At 41.2% G+C, this 9,516-nt stretch overlaps 1 protein-coding gene across 3 annotated transcripts in view; it reads right to left on the reverse strand.

Annotated features, from left to right (window-relative positions):
- ATXN7 (ataxin 7) overlaps window positions 1-9,133 on the reverse strand; it is a 130,156-nt gene extending 121,023 nt beyond the window's left edge. For all 3 annotated transcript variants that reach the window (XR_006884996.1, XM_046637618.1, XM_046637590.1), the window contains exon 1: window positions 9,015-9,133. The gene's annotated coding sequence lies outside the window, so the exon portion shown is untranslated. The remainder of the gene's footprint in view (window positions 1-9,014) is intronic.
- Between the last annotated feature and the right edge of the window lie 383 nt (window positions 9,134-9,516).

Here is a 9,516-nt window from a genome sequence, read left to right on the forward strand (position 1 = left end):
TCTGGGAGCTACACCACATCCTTCCAGCAACCTCCTTTTTTGCTTAAAGTCACCAGATTTAGTTTCTACGGCTTATAACCAAAGACCTTTAGCTTATTAGCTATTATTTTGAGCCTAGAAGAATTCATTTTCTCAAAGATTTGGGGGATAAAATTTAATTTGATTGGCAAGTAATTTAAACTATTAATTTTATGGTAAAACAAAGGGACGGAACATAGCATAGAATACAAAATTCATGTAAAATTTTAAGATATTAGATTTTTCTTTTGAAATTTTTAAAGATATGCTTCCTCCCACTTCTCAATCTCTCTCCTTCCCCCATGAAAGTTGTTCAGCAATGGGTTTAAGAAGCACTGGTACAGGGATAAGCTTTCCTTAACTTTTAGGATCTGCCCCTAACTAGCTAAAGGATCTAGGGCAAGTTACTTAATCTCCCTAAGACTCACTTATCACATCTTTAAAATGGGGATAATAATAGTATGCATCTCCAAGTTATTATTGCAAGAGACAACACAGGAAAGCACTTAGCACTACTCTTCACAACAGAGTTTATCAGTCCCAAACAAGGAAAGTTTGGTTAACATAACAAAAGCAAGGGGCATACTGTTTGCAAAGATGGCTGCAACAGTGCACCCCCACATCCCTGTAGGCAGGATCAGACCTGTGAGATACACTTTGCAGCATCTCCCATCAACAGCTGGTGTCTCTTTCTAACCACTTGAATCTGGGCTGGTCTTGTGGTTTGCCTTGACACTAGAATGTAGCAGTGACACTGTGTGACTTGTAAGCCTAGGCCTCAAGAAACCTCACAGGACTCACCTCTTGGAATATGGTGCCTCCATGTGAGAAAATCTGGTCTAGCTCCTGGAAGATGAGATCAAGTAGAGCTCAAATGAGCTGTCCCAGCTAGACATCCCTAGGCCAAGGAGCTCCGACTAGAGCCTTCAGATGACAACAGCCACAGTGGTGACCTCAGGCCAGGCAAGACCAGCAGAAGAACTGCCCTGCCCTAATTGTGAGCAAATAAATGGTCACTGTTTTAAGGCACAAAGTTTTGAAGTGGGTTGTTTTTACTCAGCAATAGATAAGTGATAGACATGCTGCATGAATTGTCATAATATTTCTATATTTTTTTATTCCATCTATTTCCTAAAATTTCCTATGAAGAAACTCAAAGCTCCAATGTCACCAAATAACTACATCACGGCCAGATGTGGTTATACTTCTCATTCTTCGTGGCCAGGTCAATATTTCTAATTCTATAGAAATACTGAAATGTATCTCAGTCAGAACTTGGGGGTTTAGAGTGGGGAGTAGAACATACTCCAAAGCCAAAATAACTTAAGTGAAAATCTTCTAAAATTATCATAGTTATACCACAAGGATGCAGGTGTAAACATAGTTGCGTTGAAATTGAAGGTAACTGGCTGAGAAGAAAAATGAAACAAAATTGCTATGATTCATTCAAAAACTAGAAATCAAAACAGATTCTCCCTTATAACAGTTTTGTGCCTGGCATTTTCTTCCATACACTTTGAAGATTACCAAAACGCCCTTTGAAAAGTGCACCACACACTGTCACGAGGCAATGCTTGCCTTAGGTCATCATCAATTCAACAAATATTTAGAGAGCACCAACTCTACGCCTGTGAGTTATTAGCCCCTGAAGGCTTTCTTTTTTTTGATAGTGTACACAGAGATACCACGGTAAAGGGAACACGACTGGGTGAAACTAGACCACACACCTGTCTTGGTTGAGGTGCCTGGTCTAGTTAGAGGGTTTAAAGTGGAATGTGGCAAACAAGGTTTTGCCCTCATGCAAACTTGTATCCAGAAGAGGAGAAATATTAACAGCCAATAGTATTATCAGCACAAATATTATTGCTATCATTACCATCATTATTATATACCCTTGCCCCTCCCACCACTATTCCTCCTCAGTTACTGCTAAATATCTGCCTTCTGCTAAGCACTTGCCTCATTTAATCTTCACAATAACTTAGCAAGGTGTTACCCACATCTCACAGATGAGGAGACTGAGGCTCTGAGTGGATAAAAGCTACACAGACAGTAGGTGGTGGAGCCTACACTTTTAATCACTACCCTACACTCCCTGCGTACTATGAATTCCTTATAATTTTATAGGAATTTGAACAGGGGAAAAAATCCTTCACAGCAAGAAATGAGGCACAATATACTATCTTTATCAATGTAAACGTCTGTGTTTATGTGCATGTTTTCAGTGAGTTTCTTCTGAAAACTAAGTCCTGTATGGAATTTTTTCCTTCCTGTTGGAAGAGTCTGAAAAATATTCTTGTTTCTCAGTAGTACACAAAACATTTTTAAAGGTATACAAGAAAGCATATTTCACTTCTCATTCAATACAACACAGACTGCAAAGGGAATTAGTCATCTCAGGGAATGAGGACTCAGCCACAAATAGGAGATGTTTTCAATTACTATGTTTAGTCTTTAATAGCTTTATTATTTTTTCCTGATTATACAAGAAGTGCATGCTAGCTGAAAAAAACAGAAAAACATTAAAAAGATCACTCACCATCCTATTACCTAGAGATAACAAGTTACTATTATTTGGTGTCTATCTTTTCAGATACTTTCTTTTAGGTTTCTATATACAGGGCTTTTGTCCATCTTAAAAATCACACATTAGGGGCCAGCCTGGTGGGACAGTGGTTACGTGCGCACATTCCGCTTCGGTGGCCTGGGGTTTGCCAGTTCGGATCCTGGGTGCGGACATGGCACCACTTGGCAAGCCATGCTGGGGTAGGCGTCCCACATATAAAGTAGAGGAAGATGGGCATGGATGTTAGCTCAGGGCCAGTCTTCCTCAGCAAAAAGAGGAGGATTGGCAGTAGTTAGCTCACGGCTAATCTTCCTCAAAAAAAAAAAAAAATATCACACATTATACACATTCTCTTGCTGTTCTCTTTTTTCTAAATATCACTCCATGTCAATAAATATTGACCTCCATCATCCTTTTTAAAGACTGCATATTATTTCACTATATAGACAGGCACTGGTTGACTTAATCCTTTATTAACAGGCATTTAGATTACCTTCTATGTTTTGTTATCATAAAAAAAAACGGGGCAGTGAGCAGTCTGGTACACACTTCTATGAACACTTGACCAATTGTTTCTTTAAGATAAATTCCTAGATGTTGGCTTGTCATTTTATTTTATGACTTTGGATTTGTATTGCCCACAGTGTCATCCAGAAAATATGTACCAAATTTATCTTTTTAAAAAGAAGTTAACTCTTAAATGTTAAGAGTAATAACATATTTTACATTTCTAATTATCTAGATAAAATGGCAAAAAGCATTTTTTAATTGCATTTTATCTCCAAATATTTAAAATATTGATTTATATCTTTGATATTGCATTAGGTTTACATTTGGAGGTGGAAAAATTCTAAAATACCCAGTACCGTCTAGTGGTTTTATTTTCAGCACCATGTTGTTGTTTTAGAAAGTTAAACTCTCAAAAGAACATACTTGCTGCAAAACGAGCAAATTAGTAGAGAATGTTAAAAGGCAGGAAGGGAGGCAAAAAAATAAACCAATCAGTTATAGCAGTTACCAAGTCACCAAATCTGCATCCTATACAGTGACCAAGAGAGAAGGTCCAAGAGTCAGGGAAGAGGTAAAACTAAAAGAAGTGACCCTCAGAGCTTCAGTGATGGCCAGATGAAACTACACACAGTCAGACATCTACATGTCCTGTACACACCAATCCTGGAGCTAATCTCCAGGGGTTAGAACACAAGAGGAATCTTTGTGTGCTTCATTTAACCAATCATTCCGAAAAAGGGTGAGGGAGGCCGGATACAGATTTCCTTAAGGTAAGAGTGTCTAGTGAGCAGCCTGAGGGCCTAGTATCAATTACTTCCCCTACAGTGCAAGGGGAGGATAATCGGAATTTGAAACATACTCACAGCTCCAAAGGCACTGACTCCCTTCAATACCGTCACACACACGACAGGGTTCAATCATCAGGCTCTATGGAAAACTGCACAAGGTGACAACATTTTTAGCAATAAATAAAACTACCTGGTGATACAGTATAATGTGTGTGCTAAGAAGGGAAGGCCACACACTATAACTAATAACAAGTAACCTATTGGAATTTCATCCTAATGGGGAAGATGGGGGCATCAGACTAAGCTGCCATACCAAAAGCATAGAATACTTGAGGTGGCGAATGGCAGTGTGTGTGTGTGTGTTAGCGGGTGGGGGTAGGGGGTGAGAGGGGAGTGTTGCTTGGTGACCCCACAAATGTATAGGACTTAGGGATCTAACAGGCTTCTAGGCAAGAGGTCAGCAAACTATAGCCCATGTATGGGTCAAACCCAGCTGCTGCCTGTACATACCATTTTTTAAACGGCTGAAAAAATTTAAAAAATATGTCATGCCATATAAATATTCTATAAAATTCAAATACCAGTGTCCACAAAGTTTTACTGGAACACGGACACTCATTCATTTATGTCTATGGCTGCTTTCTTGATAGACTGGCAGAGCTGAGTAGGTGCAACAGAGACCCAGATGGCCCGCAAAGTAGAAAATATTTACTATCTCATCCTTTGCAGAAAGTTTGCTGACCTCTGTTCTAGGCCATAAAATCATGCAGTTTTTGAACCTGTGCATGCTTGTTGGTTTGGCCCCTGACATACCGAGGATCTAGACATAACCTGCTAGCCTAACAGAGAATGCAATCCCATTGTTAAGAAGAGTGGACAAGTCTAATAGGTCCTATAAATGCTGGGGTACCTGCCCATATTAACCAGAAAGATGTGAAACGTTTTTCTGAGTTAAAAGATGAATGGTCCCAGAAGGCTTATGTGGGAATGAGTAGGATTAAAGGTTTTCTCTTTGAAAGAATGCATTAGCTATCTCCTTCTAAAAAAGAGAATGAAACCATTCTCAAAATGGCTACCGCCTTTGAGCATTTATTAGGCACCTAGGACTGAGCAAAGCCTTTTGATTTTATTATCTCATTTAATGGTCATTTTCTCCAGACTCAGAGAGACTGGCTGGTTCAAGTTGAAACAACCAGAAAGTTCTGGAAATGGGAGTCAAACCCAGGTACGAGTCTAACGCCTGTGTTCCTAACCTCTACCCAACTTGAAAGCAGAATGTATGAATGCTCATCATGAATAAATGAGAGAAAAAGGGAAAGACCACAGAAAAGCAGAAGCAAGTTTATTCTTAAACGGCTGTGAGCACTCTATTTTATTCATATATCACTCTCTTTTTACTCATAGTACCCTCTCTTTCTTCAACACTTAAAGAAAGGAAAATACAATTCAGTTCTTCCAGACTCTTGCTTATTGAGAAAAATCAATGCAGGTACCCAATTGTGGAGGCATTTTAAAGATGTCAGAATCAGACAGCAAAAGTCATAGGTGTAACTTGCACTAACGCAATCTTTGGTGTACCTTTGAGGGTCCCCAAAAGGAGAGGGTGAGCAAGCATTTCCAGAGGTGATGGACTAGAAAGTACATGCACAGTTGGGTTTTTTGGTTGTGTGTGAGAGGAAGATTGGCCCTGAGCTAACATCTGCCACCAATCTTCCACTTTTTGTTCGTGGAAGACTGTCCCTGAGCTAAGATCTGTGCCAATCTTCCTCTATTTTGTATGTGGGATGCCACCACAGCATGGCTTGATGAGAGGGTATGTAGGTCTGTGCCTGGGATCCCAATCAATGAACCCCGGGCTGCCAAAATGGAGTGTGCGAACCCAACCACTATGCCACCAGGCTGGCCCCTACATCTGTAGTTTTTAAATTTAGATTTGTCATTTACATTACAAATGAAGAGCAAAAGTTAAATGAAATCTTACCCAAAGAGAAAGCTATGGTGCTAGTGGGAGGGTAGTGTTTCTTCCTGCCCAGCATCCATGTCCTTGGCTTTACCAATTGCACTACCATTTCCCTTCAATTTCCCCCAAATGTCTACAATATAAGGACCACTTAATCCTAACACATTTTTGAAAACCTTATTTTTAAAAAATGTTTCAATTTGTTAATATTTTCACCATACTTATTTGGAAATAATGTACATCATTATCATATACCATGTTTATACATACTCCCTCAGATGTTTATTAATGGTTACCCACATTTTCTTCCAAGTCCTTCCTGTGGGCCAAATGAGGGTCTCAGAGCTTTATACAGGAACCTTCATGCCAGGCTCCCAACACCTCTACTAAATAGGCTTTATCCAGATGAGGAACTGGAGGGTGAAGCAGATTAAGTAGCTAGAGTGAATCAAAGAACTCAGATTAAAACTTAAGTCTGTTTTGACTCAGAAACTATCTTTCTGCCATCATGCTCCACTGTCTTGCCAAGGCGCAAACACATTTTCTTACAATGATTACCTCCCAAATTTGCTGGAGAGCAATAAGAAAGTGGAGCTAAATGAACCATTTGCTCCAAGAGCTGGTTGTCCAGCTCAAGTCTCTGCTTAGTGACCATCAATCTATCTGGTCTAAATTTTTTTTTTTTTAGGAACATTAGCCCTGAGCTAACATCTGCTGCCAATCCTGCTCTTTTTGCTGAGGGACACCGGCCCTGAGCTAACATCCATGCCCATCTTCCTCTACTTTATATGTGGGATGCCTACCACAGCAATGGCTTGCCAAGCAGTGCCATGTCCGCACCTGGGATCCGAATCGACAAACCCCGGGCTGCCAAAGCAGAATGTGTGAACTTAACTGCTGCGCTACCCAGCCGGCCCCTAAATTTTTCAATATAATCTAAAAACAGCCACAATGCACCCAGTACTAGCATGTCAAACCCTTTATATGTGTGTATGGTTTATCAACCCACAGGCAATGCTTTGCTGTGGGAACAAAATGGAAGTGCTTTTGCACCTCTAAGACCACAGGACTAGGTTAAAGACAACCTTAAAAGTCAAACACTAAGCACAAAGATCTACTTTCCTTACTTTTTTTCTCTTAAGAATTATTCTAACTCTCATTCTATTGAATAAAAACACGTATCACTAACTTTTTTGGCCCTGGACCTCTTTTATAAAATAACTATAGATCCTCACCCCAGAAAAATACACATACACAAAAAGTTTTGGTCACAACTATAGGGGGTTCAGGAATCTCTTGAAGCCCATTCATGCATCCCTGGAGGTCCACAGATCCCAGGATAACCCCTGCCCTAAAAGCTTATTACAGAAACGCCTATCTCACAGGACCAGGGTAAAGACCATATAGCTAGCTCTCTAATCATCCTTTACAGGTTCAGAAGGCTAATATTAAATAAACTCTCAAACGAACTTCCTTAACTAGACTCTCATACTCTCAAAGAAACCAGGAATCTAATGATGGGTAAATCACCAATTTCTAAAGTCACATAAATTCAAAGTCCAAATCAGTTTTGTTATAGCTTAAAATCTGCTACGTCTTTCTGCCCACAGAGATTTCCCTAGAAAAGAAAGACACATTAGAATGGCATAGAGCTTGAGTCTTTCCTACTTTAACATTCACGAACATGTTAATATATAATTAATTATATGAAAAGAAGACCACTTCTAAAATTACCAAAAGATGGTCTTTCATTATATAAGACACGAAAAAAAGTCAATTAAAAGAATTCTTAAATTTTCAACACATAGATCTGTGTCACACAATTTCAAATAAATTACAGGTTGACAAGACAGATTTTAAAAAATTCATAAAGGCTCAAATTGTGATGTGTTTTCCACCACTTGAGTCAAGAACTTTGAGGAATCTTTATTTTCAGGTGTACCTCAAACTTCACAGTCTTTCCAATCTCTCTTGGTCTTATTACTCCAGAAAATTTCTAGCACTGTCCAACAAAAGTCTAAGTTACAAAATGAACTTATAAAGTGTTTGGCCAGGACTCTATCAATGAATAATGAATAGAATGTCTCATGAAAATTTAACAGTTACAGGGGCAGTGATACTTTCCTATATACAACGTTAAAAATTATTTTAAATCACTAGATACTGTTTCAAAATCAATATTATGATGATAAGACTGGGTAACAAGTAACTTAAAAAGAACATCACTTTACCACTTGACAATTACTTTTTAAACAATAACGATCCCCACCAAAATGCCACTTGGAATAGACAGATAATCAATTGGCACTTTCAATTTGCAGTTTGTAGTACTTAAGACTTAAACTAACTCTTCTTTTGGTTAGAGAGAGTGTCTTCTCTCCTCCTAAAATCAGAAAATGAACATGCTCTGATGCCCATACACACAGCCAGTGGAAGGCCAATATTATTTCAATGCCAGGGGAGCTTTCACACTCTGAGAGAGGGCAAAATCTTCACTCAAGGTAATTTTTTTTGCCTTTGTGCCAACAGTCAAAGGTGCTAATTCTTGAGAGCACCGTTGAACAGCATTATTGAAGTTTCCACTTCATATACGTGAATAAAATTTTACATATACTGATTTCTAGCTAGCGGTCAAACTCACTTCACTGCTACACATTTGCATTTACAACTCTTCCTCTTTGAAAGAACTGAGAGAAAACAGAGAATGAACCTAACTTTAGTACGGAAACTGAAACAACCAAATCCATCCTACACAAGTGCTTCATCCCGGATACGAAGAGGCAGGGTACTCGGAAGGGCAGGAAAATTAGAAAATAACTCTATGCTCCATAAAATACCAAACCTTGCTTCAAAACTCAGACACTCTTCTTGGGGTTGAATCTATCCCACTGGAGAGCAAATCGGCTGTATTGGTCCTGTTTTCTCTGGCCACCTAAATGCTGCCATTTACGAGAAACTCGTCGGAGTTGAATCAAAGTGACTTTGGGACGAAATGCCAATATAATCTGCAGCGTGTAACTCTACACACAAGCCAACGTTTCTCACTGAGCATCCCCCTCCCCCTTCGCTTTTAACTTCCCCTTAAGATGGGGACAGTCACATAGACATTTTTTGAAAATCAAAGAGAAAAATAAATAAATAAATAAATAAATAAATAAATAAATAAAAGCACCCCATCTTGATCACCGACGGGACTCCGGCGCCCGGTGAGGTCGGAGGGCACAACGCTCCCCGTCGCTCCGCGAACTCCTCCTGGAGGTCGACAAGTTTCCCCTTCCCCTTTCCCGGAACCCGCCGCAGCCCAGGGTGAAGGGGAAGGGGAAGGGGGCGGCAGCTGGCGCCGGAACCGCGCGACCTGGAAGCCGGGGCCTTTTCGGCTCGCCGGCCGCGCCCGGCGCAGGGGCCCGCGTTCGAGCGCCGCCCGGTCGCGCGTGGGCGGTCCCTCCGCTGGGCCCCTCGGCCGCGCCCCCTCCCTGCCCGCGGGCCCCCGGCTCCCCGGCTCTGTCGGGGCCAAACGCCCTGCCGCCTGCCCCCTGCCCCACCACCCCGGCGGCGAGCCCACCCCCAGCAGCGGCAGCGGGGATGGGGCGGCGAGGGCCACGGGCCCCTTCCCCGGGAAGGCGCGGGGCCCGGCCCCGGGCGGCCCGCAGCCCCCGCTGCCGAGGCGGCGCCCG

Source organism: Equus quagga, chromosome 1, assembly GCF_021613505.1.
Source record: "Equus quagga isolate Etosha38 chromosome 1, UCLA_HA_Equagga_1.0, whole genome shotgun sequence".
Lineage (NCBI taxonomy): Eukaryota > Metazoa > Chordata > Mammalia > Perissodactyla > Equidae > Equus > Equus quagga.